Consider the following 10,810-nt stretch of genomic DNA (forward strand, 5'->3'; position numbering starts at 1 on the left):
TCAGCCCAGAGTAATGGTAGAACACCTTAAGGATTGTGCAGAGACACTGGATGCTTTCAATTGGGGGATAGGGGGAGCGGAAGGGATGTACCTGAGGGTGTTGAAGGAATTGGCCGAGGTAAAGTCAGAGCTGTTGTCTAATATAGGGCCTATCTTTAAAAAAAGGGGAAGGAGGAGGATCCAGGGAATTACCGACCATTTGGCTTGACCTCAGGACCTGGGATGATGGTGGAGCAGGTCTTTCCACCGGAAGGAGAACAAGTTTTCAAGGAAAGCCAGTATTCGCCAAGACCAAGTCATGCCTGACCAACCCAAGTTCTAAGGTGGTGACAGGCTCTGCAAATGGGGGAGCGCAGTGGATACGATGCACCTTGACTTTAGCAAGGCTTTTGACACCATCTCCCACTACATTCTCATTCCCAAGATACGGGATTACAGACTAGACTCAAAGTCCTGTTGTAGCAGAAAGCCCCCTTTTCCTCTTGCCTGCATTTGCTCTCCCCTCTTTGGATATGTTTCTCTTCTTCTACCTTTTCTTCCTTCCTCTTTCTTTCACTATAAGATAAGGAATTGTGTTTTAAAGTTTGTATGTGTGTATTTTGCATCTCCCCTTGTATTTCGGTATTTTTATCTATTTGTGTGCCATGGCATTACTCTTGGAGTTTATATTTTATACTCCTCACCTTTTTACTAGATGTGTTTAGTTTGAGAAGTAAGTTATACATTGTAACAATGTTAACAAGGGCAGGAATCAAACCACTGCTTCCCTATATCAGGCAGGCCCCTGAAAGAGGGAGTGAATCAGTGATTGAATGCGTAACAGTAGCAGGTGGCTATTAACACCTAGGAAAACCACAGCTCAACCAATGGAAGAAATCAATAGGAGACAATGTAGCAACTGGGAATCTCTAAACAACTGGGAATCTCTAAACTTCACTGTTCAAGGGCTAGAAGCCCCGGTCTGAGTTAACCAACGCCGGGGACCAACTTTTGGGCTGAATATGTCCAGGTTGACCACTCCCAGAGCCCTATTCAAAATTCATCAACTGACTCCCAAACCTGCACGTACATGCAGATGACCCCTGGGGCTGACAGATGCCATCCAGTAGCCACTGAGGGGGAAGTCCCACGAGGGTCAACGACCCCTGGATTGGACAAACCTGAAAACTGGGGAGTCACCAAAGTCTGCCAAGGACAGATAAAAAGCAGTGAAAAGTGACCCTCAGGGGCGCTCTCTTGATCTCCAACTTGACCAGCACCCGACCTGTCCAGCCAGAAGGACCAGCCAGCGACCCCCTTCTGGAAGATAACACCATGCTGGAAGAAGCCTTGACTGGCCATTGACAGCAGACTGCAGCGCCTATGGGATATGTATACCTGACTCTTGTAGCTCGCTTCTGTGTGTGTGGGGGGGGGACCAGCCCCAAGGTTTATGATTTGACTTCATTACAGTGTTTCAATCTGCCTAATAAACCAGAATTTTAAGGATCCCGAGTTGGACATTTGTAGCCAACACTGTAAGGAGATACGTAACTGGTTGAATCATTGTCCTCGATGCCTCAATGTCTAGTAGGGAGGAGTTTTTCAGTGCATGCTTAGCAAATCTGTGGCTGACAAGCTGGGTGGAGTTGTGAACACTCTGCAGGGCAGGGCTGAGATCCAGAATAACCTGGATAGACTGGAAAAAAAATGGTCCACAATCAATCAGATGGGATTCAACAGGGACAAGGGCAGAGGCCTGCACCTGGGAAGAAATAGCCATGTGCACAAAGAGAGAGCAAGAAATGACTGGCCAAGAGACAGTGTAGCAGGGCAAAGACAACCCTGTTCCTTTGATGTTACTAAGTTGCAAGTAGTCAGGTCAGGGACAGGCAAAGTTAATTACTTAATAAAACACAGTTGGGAAGGGGGTTGCACCTGGGGTGAATATTAACTGATTAGGAGCCAGCAGCTACATACATCTACAGCAAGGGGTTTTCTTTTGCCCCTGGGGCACCGCATGGAGAGATTAAGCAGGGATGCCAGGAGCAGCAGACCCAGCTCTGGAGCAGCTTGCGGATAAGACTGGCTGCCTGGGTGTAGGTAACCACAGTGACCGGTAAAGTAAGGAGGTGAGAAAGAGAGGAGAAACTTACTGGCTGAGAGAAGGTCCCATGGAGAAAGGTACCGCAGGAAAGAGAGAGTGAGTGGGACTGGAGTGGAGCCGACTGACTTGTGGGAGTGGGCTGCCCAGGGGTGGAGAAAAGGAAGACCACAAGCTGTGAGCACAGCCAGGGTGCTCCACAACCTGTGGGGAAGTTGCTAATAAACCAATTTTTTTTTTTTTTATCCTGCTTCTGGGGTGATTTACTACACTCACTCTCTTTGGGGAATTGACTTCTTATTCTTCCATCATTCCAAAGTGTGGCAGGCAAGCCCCAGGGCGCGAGATTTCATTATTCACCCCCACCCGGCCACAGACAGCATTGAAGAGAAGGACCTGGGCATGACTACAGATCATAAGTTGAATGAAGCAGCAACGTGCTCTTTGTTTGTTTGTTTAAACAAAAGGCAAGTGCCTCCTGGGCTGTATTAACAGGAGGGGGCACTTGCAGTTCAGAGAAGTGCTTCTTCCACTCTATTCAGCACTGGAGAGAGGCTTCCCCTGGACACAAGCCATCAGCTCTAGCCTGTTCATGTTGGGCCTGGTAATCCTGGTGCTGTCCAAGAAGGTAAGGGAATCCCTAGGCCAGAACCACCCCATCAGGCTGGGTCTTGCTGCATCCTGCCTGGCAGAGGGGGTGAGAGGGGCAGGTTTGGCACAGACTGCCAGTTTAGCCCATGTCCCTGCAGACACTGTCCTTCTATCCATCCAGGTCTGGGCTGGGGCCCTAACCTTGCTCCATCTCTCCCTCTGTAGGAGCCCCATGTGTCCTATAGGAACAGGAAGTTGACCCCCTTCCTCCAGAACTTATTGAGAAGCAGCTCCAAAATGCAAGTGGAGGGCATGGACCATGCTGACCCCCTGTCCTGACCCCATCCATAGACATATGTACATACACCACCACTGGGAGGACATTGGACAAGGGAAGCAGGCTTCCAGCCCCATGGGTACTCTCTGGGCTATGGAGTGGGGGTCAAAGAATAAGGCCCCCTTGCTGCTCCCTCTTGCTCCATGCAATCTTCAGTCCCACACCGGGTGCAGCTATAAAGGCAATGCGAGGTACGACTTCAGCTTCGACCGTGTTCCCCCCAGCCTGCTCCCAGGCAGAAGTGTTTGAAGAGCTTGCACAGCTAGTGCAGGTATGAGTTGGGCTGGGCCAGGCTGTGGGAGGAGGGGGCTGTTCACCTCATAACCCCTCTCCCCTGCTCCCCTCTGCAGTCAGCACTGGATGGTTACCACGTGTGCATCTTTGCCTATGGACAGACGGGCAGTGGGAAGACCTATTCCATGGAGGGGCCAGACAACCTGGACCAGGAGACCCTGGGCATGATTCCCCAAGCCATGCGCCAGGTCTTCCAGGGCACACGGGAGCCGGAGCCCAAAGGCTGGGAGGTGAGTTTCTGTGCCCATCTGTCCCAGCCTGCTGCCCCCACAGCCCCAGCACTGGCTGATTGTGCATGTCTGTGCCCCCCTGCAGTATAGCGTGTCGGCAAGCTTCCTCGAGATCTACAATGAAGGCCTGCGTGACCTATTGGTGGGGTGCTCAGACCAGGCCCCCAATCCAGAGATCCGGTGTGTCAGTCAGGCCTCACTCCCTCCTGGAACAGACCCCAGGTGCTGAAGCTCCTGCACACAGTCAGGGGCAACTGGTGTGGTGAAGACTATGCAAAATGACTGCTTATCCCAGAGCCACAGCATCTTCCAGCTGTGCATCAAGGGCTACAATGCTGTGCCTGTGAGTGTCAGGGGTGAGGGGTCCTCTCAGACAGCCAGGTTGAAGGAGCACACATCTCTGCTAGAAGTACCACTGAAAGAGCATAGAGATGCTGGCACTGAATACCAAAACAGTTTACTGGAATGGGAGGCAACTTTGAGGGAACTTTTAGGTGAAACCCAAGCACAGCTACAGGCTGCAAGAGCAGCCATTTGGCAGACTGAAGGGGTCGAAGTGCAGCCAAGACACTCAGGGATCTTACAGAGCTTAAGGCATGACTGAACGTCTGGAGGTGAAAGACAGGCGAAGGATAGGACACCTTGACCAGAAGTTGGAAGAACCAGAGGGGACAGCCCATGAAAAAAAGACTGGAGAACTGAGTAGGGAGTTGACAGCTCACGAGCCAGTACAAAGACAGACTGCAGTGGTGAAAAACCAAGTGCGGCACTTAGAGGCTGATCTGGGAAGGGCTCAGGAAAGAGAGGCCACAGCCTGCTGGGAAAAGGACCAAGCCAAGACATTGGGCAGGAGCACTACTCATCCCTGCCAAAACTGTCCTATGTGCTGAGCCACCCTGAACAGAAGGAAGAGATGCTGAGATCAGGGAGGAGGCTGCAGGAGCAGTGTTTTGGATGGTCAGAGAAGGAGTGCAGGTGGCCCAGCTTACCTACTGCAGCCCTGCCTTGAGAGGCTATGCAAAAGGGAGGTTGCAGCTGAGACTATAGTGGTGGTAAAGAAAGGGGATGAAGGTAAAGATGCAGAAGTAGGAGTTTTCAGGGCAAATGCATGAAGAGGCCTCGAAAAAAGAGGGGTCCGCAGCAAACACGCGCCCGTGGGGAAATACTGTAATAGGTAACTGGAGGGGACATCAATGATTGCAGATGTAGGGGAGCTGGCTGAAGAAATAGCACCAGGCACCCCGAATAAAGGAGCCAGTCTGAGTTGCTGTCACAGAAGACAGAGCAAGGCAAAAATGGTGCCAAGACTAGAGCAACTAGAAGGGGAAATAGCAGCAGAAATTCAGGAAAACCCAGAGTGAGAGTTTCCAAGTTGGTGCCGGAGGAAGAAACCCCAGGCACAGAACCAAGAGCCCTACAAAGCAAGGCAAGCTCAGGCCAAGGTGAGGAGAAGAAACATCCACCCCTTTCAAAAGGTAAAGGGGCAAGAAATAGAAGATCCTGAGAGAAAGGGGATGATATTGATAAGTAACCTTCCAGAAAACACCAAGCGATGAACTGTTCAGACACTGTTCACAGCCAGAGTGGGAGGGATTACTTTTGTAGACCTACAGAAAGGAGCTGGGGGAAGACCCAATGACTGTGGGAGGCTGGAGTTCAAAACTGGGAAGTCTGCTGAAGATGCACTGAAGACTTGAACCAAGCGGGAGCTTGGAGGTAGGCCTCTAGGACTGGAAGGAAGGCCGTGGAGATGAAATGATCAGGTCTTCCAGAGTGTGGGAAAATGGGGCCCCGAGATTGCTTGGTGGGACAAGATATGGGAGGAGAGGAAATCACTCATGAACATAGAAGGCAGACCCCTCCCCGGAAATAAGACTACAATTTGGGTCAGAAGGGACCCTGCCAGGAGGCAGCTGCCAAGTCCAAGACAGCAGGATCTGTATTGGAAGTACTAGTATGGTAATGATAAGCCCTGCAAGCTGCCACCCCTCCCCAACCATAGCTGTGTGACAGACAAGAAGGTGTGTGTGTTGGGGGGGACAGACACAGAGAGCCTGAGGCTCCTGTTACTTTAAGAAGAAAAACTACAACAACTAGAGAAACAGGCAACGGCAAAGCCCTGCTGGCCAGGCAGGGGAGAGGCCCATTAGGGGAAAGCAGGGGTAGGCAATTATTTGGGTCCACGGGCCACAGAGGGTGTTTTGTGGAGTATCACAAGCAGGATCAGCACCTCTGCCGCAACAACTCACCAAAACTCCCTATGTGGGATGGGGCTGCAGACAGACGGCTGGGAAACAGCATTCAGGAGCAAGACCAGTACATTAGGGCAGGGCTGCACAGTGGTGACAGCATGGGGCTGGGGTCAGCCTCCATCTGGTGCCCGCATACCCCTGCAAACAGGCACCGGATCCAAGGGCAGAGGTACACAGGGAGCAGATCACAGCTCTGCTCTGACCCCGGTCCCACAGTCCCCACCCCCAGATCCCAGGGTCTCCCCAGCCCTATCTGCCCGTCTCGCTCATTGGCCTGCAGCCCCATCCCAGCCATGTGGCCAAGCTCCCTACCTGCATGGGTCTCAGTCAGTCTCCATGGACAACCCAGAATTGCAGGCTGGTGATGGTATGTGGGCAGGGGTGAGGCTGCAATGTACTCCCAGCATGTCTCTGCCTGCAGAGCTGGGGCTCTGCCCTGGACCCGTGCTGTCACTGCCCCGCAATCCCAGGGTCTCCATAGAGACAAGCCAGGAGCTGCAGGCATCCAGGAAGCTGTGTCCAGGGCCAGGTTCTTGGGGCCAGGATAGTGCAGGGCCAGGGCTGAGCCGTGATCCGTTCCCTACATGCCCGTCACAGAACCTGTGCCAGTTGTAGGGGTGTGCTTGCAGTGGATTTCAGTTCTGCCCCAGGCCCCACGCTGTCACTGACCCAAGATCTTGGGGTCTCTTTGGTCCTGTCCATCCGTCTCACTACTGGATGCTGCTCCTCAGCCCGATCCCACTTGCCCTGCCCATGAGGGTACCACCCCCAGCAGTGGGTGCAGGGCAGCAGGGATGGCTCTGGTGGCAGCAGCCAGAAGGAGCTGCTACTGGGGCTGCCAAAAAGTGGAATCTACCCGCTATGCAGTAGAGCTGGGGGGGGGCGGCATATGTCCAGGGGTGGCAGAATGGGCCATATGCACCACAGCTTAGCCTGACCCACATGCTTGAGCTGGGCAGGACCAAGGGACCCACCGTGGGACAGAAAACCCCTCAGTGGTCCAGCTGTGGCCCATGGGCCATAATTTTGTCCACCCCTGCAGTAAAGGGTTGCACCTGCCATCAGCCAGGAGCTCTCTACCTAGCTGGCTACAAGGGAATAGGCAGCTGGAGACCAGAAGCTATGACTGCTTACTGCAGGTCTGACAGCCTTCAACAAACCAACAGGGCAAAGCCTAGCTTGAGCAGCAGAACTACTGCTCTAGCAGCCTCCTAAGTCACCTTGCAGCCTATCATTAGGCCCCAAGGAAGAACTGCCATGGTTAGGGAGAGGGCAGGGCTTAGGTAGTATATAGGCCATGAGCCTGAGCCATGGAGGGAGTGTAGCCCTGCAAGCCACTGCATGAGCAGCTCCAAGCCAGGAAGATGCCAGGCTGACTTCAGAGCTGTCAGCACAACACTGGTGCCTTTCAAGGGAACACAACCCCAGAGGAGAAGCCTTGCTGTGACACAGTGAACTACTGCTGTTGCTGGCTATACCTAGAGCAGGTTAACTTTGTTATGGCTTACAACTGGCAGTGTGTGTTTGGGACTAGCAGGGGTGGTATGGAGGTCCCAGCTCTGCTGGGAGGCACAAGAGCGTCTGGAGCCTTGCCAGGGGCTGGGGGCTTGAGCCTTGTAGGGTGGCAGCTTAGGGAAGGACTGCAGCCAAATGCAACTCAAGCCAGATCAGACTAGGGGGCCTGGAGAAAACAGAGGCAAAACAAGCTCAGGTCCCAGAGCAGAGCTGAAGCAGGGCAAGGGGGCCCATGGTCTCAGCTGGGCTAGAAGCAGGGACAAGGTCTAGTAAGACCAAAGATCAGGGACCTCTGCCAGAGACCAAGGGGGTCAGAGAACCTGTAGCCTGAGAAAGGCAGAATAAGGGCCTGGGGCCCAGCAGCCCAGGAAAGGCAGACACCAGGCCGGGGCCTCAGTGCCCAAAGAAGGGAGCGTGCTAGCCCCAGTCAAAGGGGCACAGGGGCCAGAGGCCAAGAAATACAGGGAGTCCTCGACTTACAATGTTTCGAGTTGCAACATTTTGCACTTACAACAACATTTATAAATTGACATCCTCTTTCATCTTTCTGACATCAGTCTCGACTTTACCACGCTTGATCCAATGTGACGCCATGTCAGTGAACAAGTTTGCCATGTCACTCATCTCCCTGGAGAACATCTGTCCAAGCTTCCTTGGACACCTCCTTTAAGAAAGCACACAAGACTCCAGAAAAACCTGCAGCCAAGAACCCTTCAAAAAAATCCAGCAAAAATCACCTCAAAGAAGTCCTTCCAAATCCATGACTGCCTTTTACAATACAAGTACATTAAATGTAGCTATATTACTCATCTATAATTGATCGAGTACAAAGTTCTGGGGTATTCTTGGTGAAAATAGGGTAAATTGGGCCAATCCTCCATTTATAATATTGTTTCTTATGAGAAAATTGGTTCTGGAGTTGCAATGTTTCGACTTAAGCCATTTTCAGGAACCAGTTGTGTTTTAAAATTGGAGGACTGCCTCTACTAGTAACTGACAGGGATGAAGCAGAGATAGCCAGACCTGAAACTGTGGGCCAGGACTGGAAGCTTGCAGCCAGAGGAAAGGGGCAGAGGCTAGAGAAGACCAAGAACTAACCAATTACTGATCTGACAGTAATTCTGCAAGGCATGGGTGTGGTGCAAGGGGTGGATAGAGCCACTTAAGACTAGGTGTCCTGAGCAAGTCAGGAGGACCCACTTAGTTTAAAAGGGGCAGAAATGAGACTTCAACAGGGTCTGGGAGGAGGCTGCTGGCAGCTAGAACTGGGGCTTGCTCTAGGACCCTTAGGTCACCTCATTTTCCATCAAACAAACCCATCGAGGCATGGGAACACAAACCTTTGCATTGGCAGGGACAGCCATGCGCAAGAAAGGACTTGTTTCCCAGAAAAATAAAGAGGACCCTTGGGCCAAACAAGAGCAGAGGAAGGCCTGGGTCAGGCAAATAAGGAGAACCCCAGCCTAGCAGGGAGGGGAGGGGCAGAGATTTAGAAAAAGCAAGTGGGTCAGGCTTTCATTCAAGTTTAAGCCATAGCAAAAGTTGAAACTAAAGGAGGAGCTAAAATGCCAGTTATTAGATCTACAGCGGTTTTCTGAGGAGATGGGAAAGAGAGCAGGTAAGTTCCAGTGGGAGGTTGAGGTAGCAAGGTGCTAATGTGAAAAGGCCAAGACAGCAGTGGCCTCTTTGAAATGAGACGTGCAGTGAGGGGGATAAGAACAGCAAACTAAGGAGTCAAGGTGTTCACCTCTTTCAGCTTCTGCACCCAAGGGAGCTCGAATGGCTCGTTTTGACAGAGAAAAGCAGAAAAAAAAAGGGAGAAGCTACACATACTTCAGGAAAGGGTTACTGCCATGGCTCCCCGAATAGCCAAGGGGGAAGTAATCAAAGGACGTGAGCCAGCAAGCTACTCAGATCTTGTAGAGCAGGCACAGGCAAAGTGTGGCCCATGTACCAGACTGGGCCTGTGGTGGACTCCACTTCCCAGCACCCCTCCCTGTATGTGGCAGCTGGTCTCCATGAAGACCAAGAGTGGCAGCTGTGCCAGCAGGGAGCCAGGGTTTGCATAGAGACCAGCCCCAGCAGCACTGGCAGGGTGTGGGGCTGGGCAGGGAGCTGCTTCAGGACCAGGATCTTGTGGCAGTGACAACATGATCTGGAGCTGGGGGAGAACTGCAACCCATGGGACTCGGGCAATGCTGGGAGTGCCCAGCAAGCTTGGCGGGGAAGAGATGGTTGTCTCTTGCCAGTCCTGTGTCAGCCCCTCCCTCTGCCAGAGCCATACTGAGCCCAGCTCACCTGGCAGCAAATGTCTGAACATATCACAGTTGAAGGGCGAGTGGTTGCAGGAGACATGCAGGCCATCAACACCAGCCTCTCCACACCAGGCCTGGTCATCCTGGTGCTGCTCAGGAAGGTAAGGGAACCCCCATGCTAGAACCATGCCATCAGGCTGAAGCCTTGCTGCATCCTACCTGGCATGGGGTGGGGGGGAGGAGGGAGGCTTGGCAGACTGCCAGCCTAGCCCTTTTGTCTATGCATGTCTGGGATGGGGTCCCGACTCCTGCTTCACCTCTCCCTCTGCAGGAGCCCCACGTGCCTTCCCAAAACAGCAAAGTGACCCACCTCCTCCAGAACTTGCTAGGGAGCAGTTCCAACATGCAAGGGGGGCAGGAGTTGGGGGATGGGGCAGGTCCTCAACAGGAGGGAGAGGCTGGCTCAAAAAGTGGAGAGCATAGGGGTACCTGCCCCCACCCGGTCCACAGGCTCACATTTGTAAACACAGCGCCACTGGAGAAAAGCATCCATGAGCTGCTCAACAGCCTACCCCTCACCAGTATAGTGACCACTGGCAGAGGGGGAACTGCCCTTACCCCACCCCACCCCTGCACTACTGCCTCCCCACTCCCAGCCAAGCCAGGAATGATCTCCCTCCCGTTCAACCCTCTCCCCAGCATCCACCGTTGTTGGGCAAGAGAAGCCAGAGATGGCACGTCCAGCTGCTCTGTTCAATGGATGATCCATCTGTTGATGGCTACCTATTTCTCCAGCCTCTTGTTGGCCCCAGTTCTGCTTTGCCTCCATCCCCTCCTGTGGCAACGAGTTCTACACGGTAACAGTGCGCCGCGTAAAGTTAGTCCTTTCTCTTAGTAGTTCGAGTGCGTCACCTCCTCATTGCAGCAGGCGTCCCCTGGCGCTGGTCTTCTGGGACTTGGTCCACCTCCTTCATAATGTTACAGTCCTTGATCCTCTCCCCTCTCCGCCTCGTTTCATGTGACAGCGTCTGAGCCTTCTTTGGCCTCTGCTGCTTTGGGAGGCATCTGCACAGCTCCGCCATGCCGAGGGGGCCGGCCGTGGGGCTGCTCGGCCAGAGCCTCGGAGCCCGAAGGAAGACAAGAGGAGCAGAGGCAGCCGGGGGTGGCACTCGGGCCCAGCACCTGCCTGGGGCGCAGGCCGGGGAGTCAGTGTGCGCAGCCTCCCTGGAGCTGCCCAGACCCACCTCTGGCCT

Source organism: Alligator sinensis, unplaced genomic scaffold (genome assembly GCF_000455745.1).
Source record: "Alligator sinensis unplaced genomic scaffold, ASM45574v1 scaffold634_1, whole genome shotgun sequence".
Lineage (NCBI taxonomy): Eukaryota > Metazoa > Chordata > Crocodylia > Alligatoridae > Alligator > Alligator sinensis.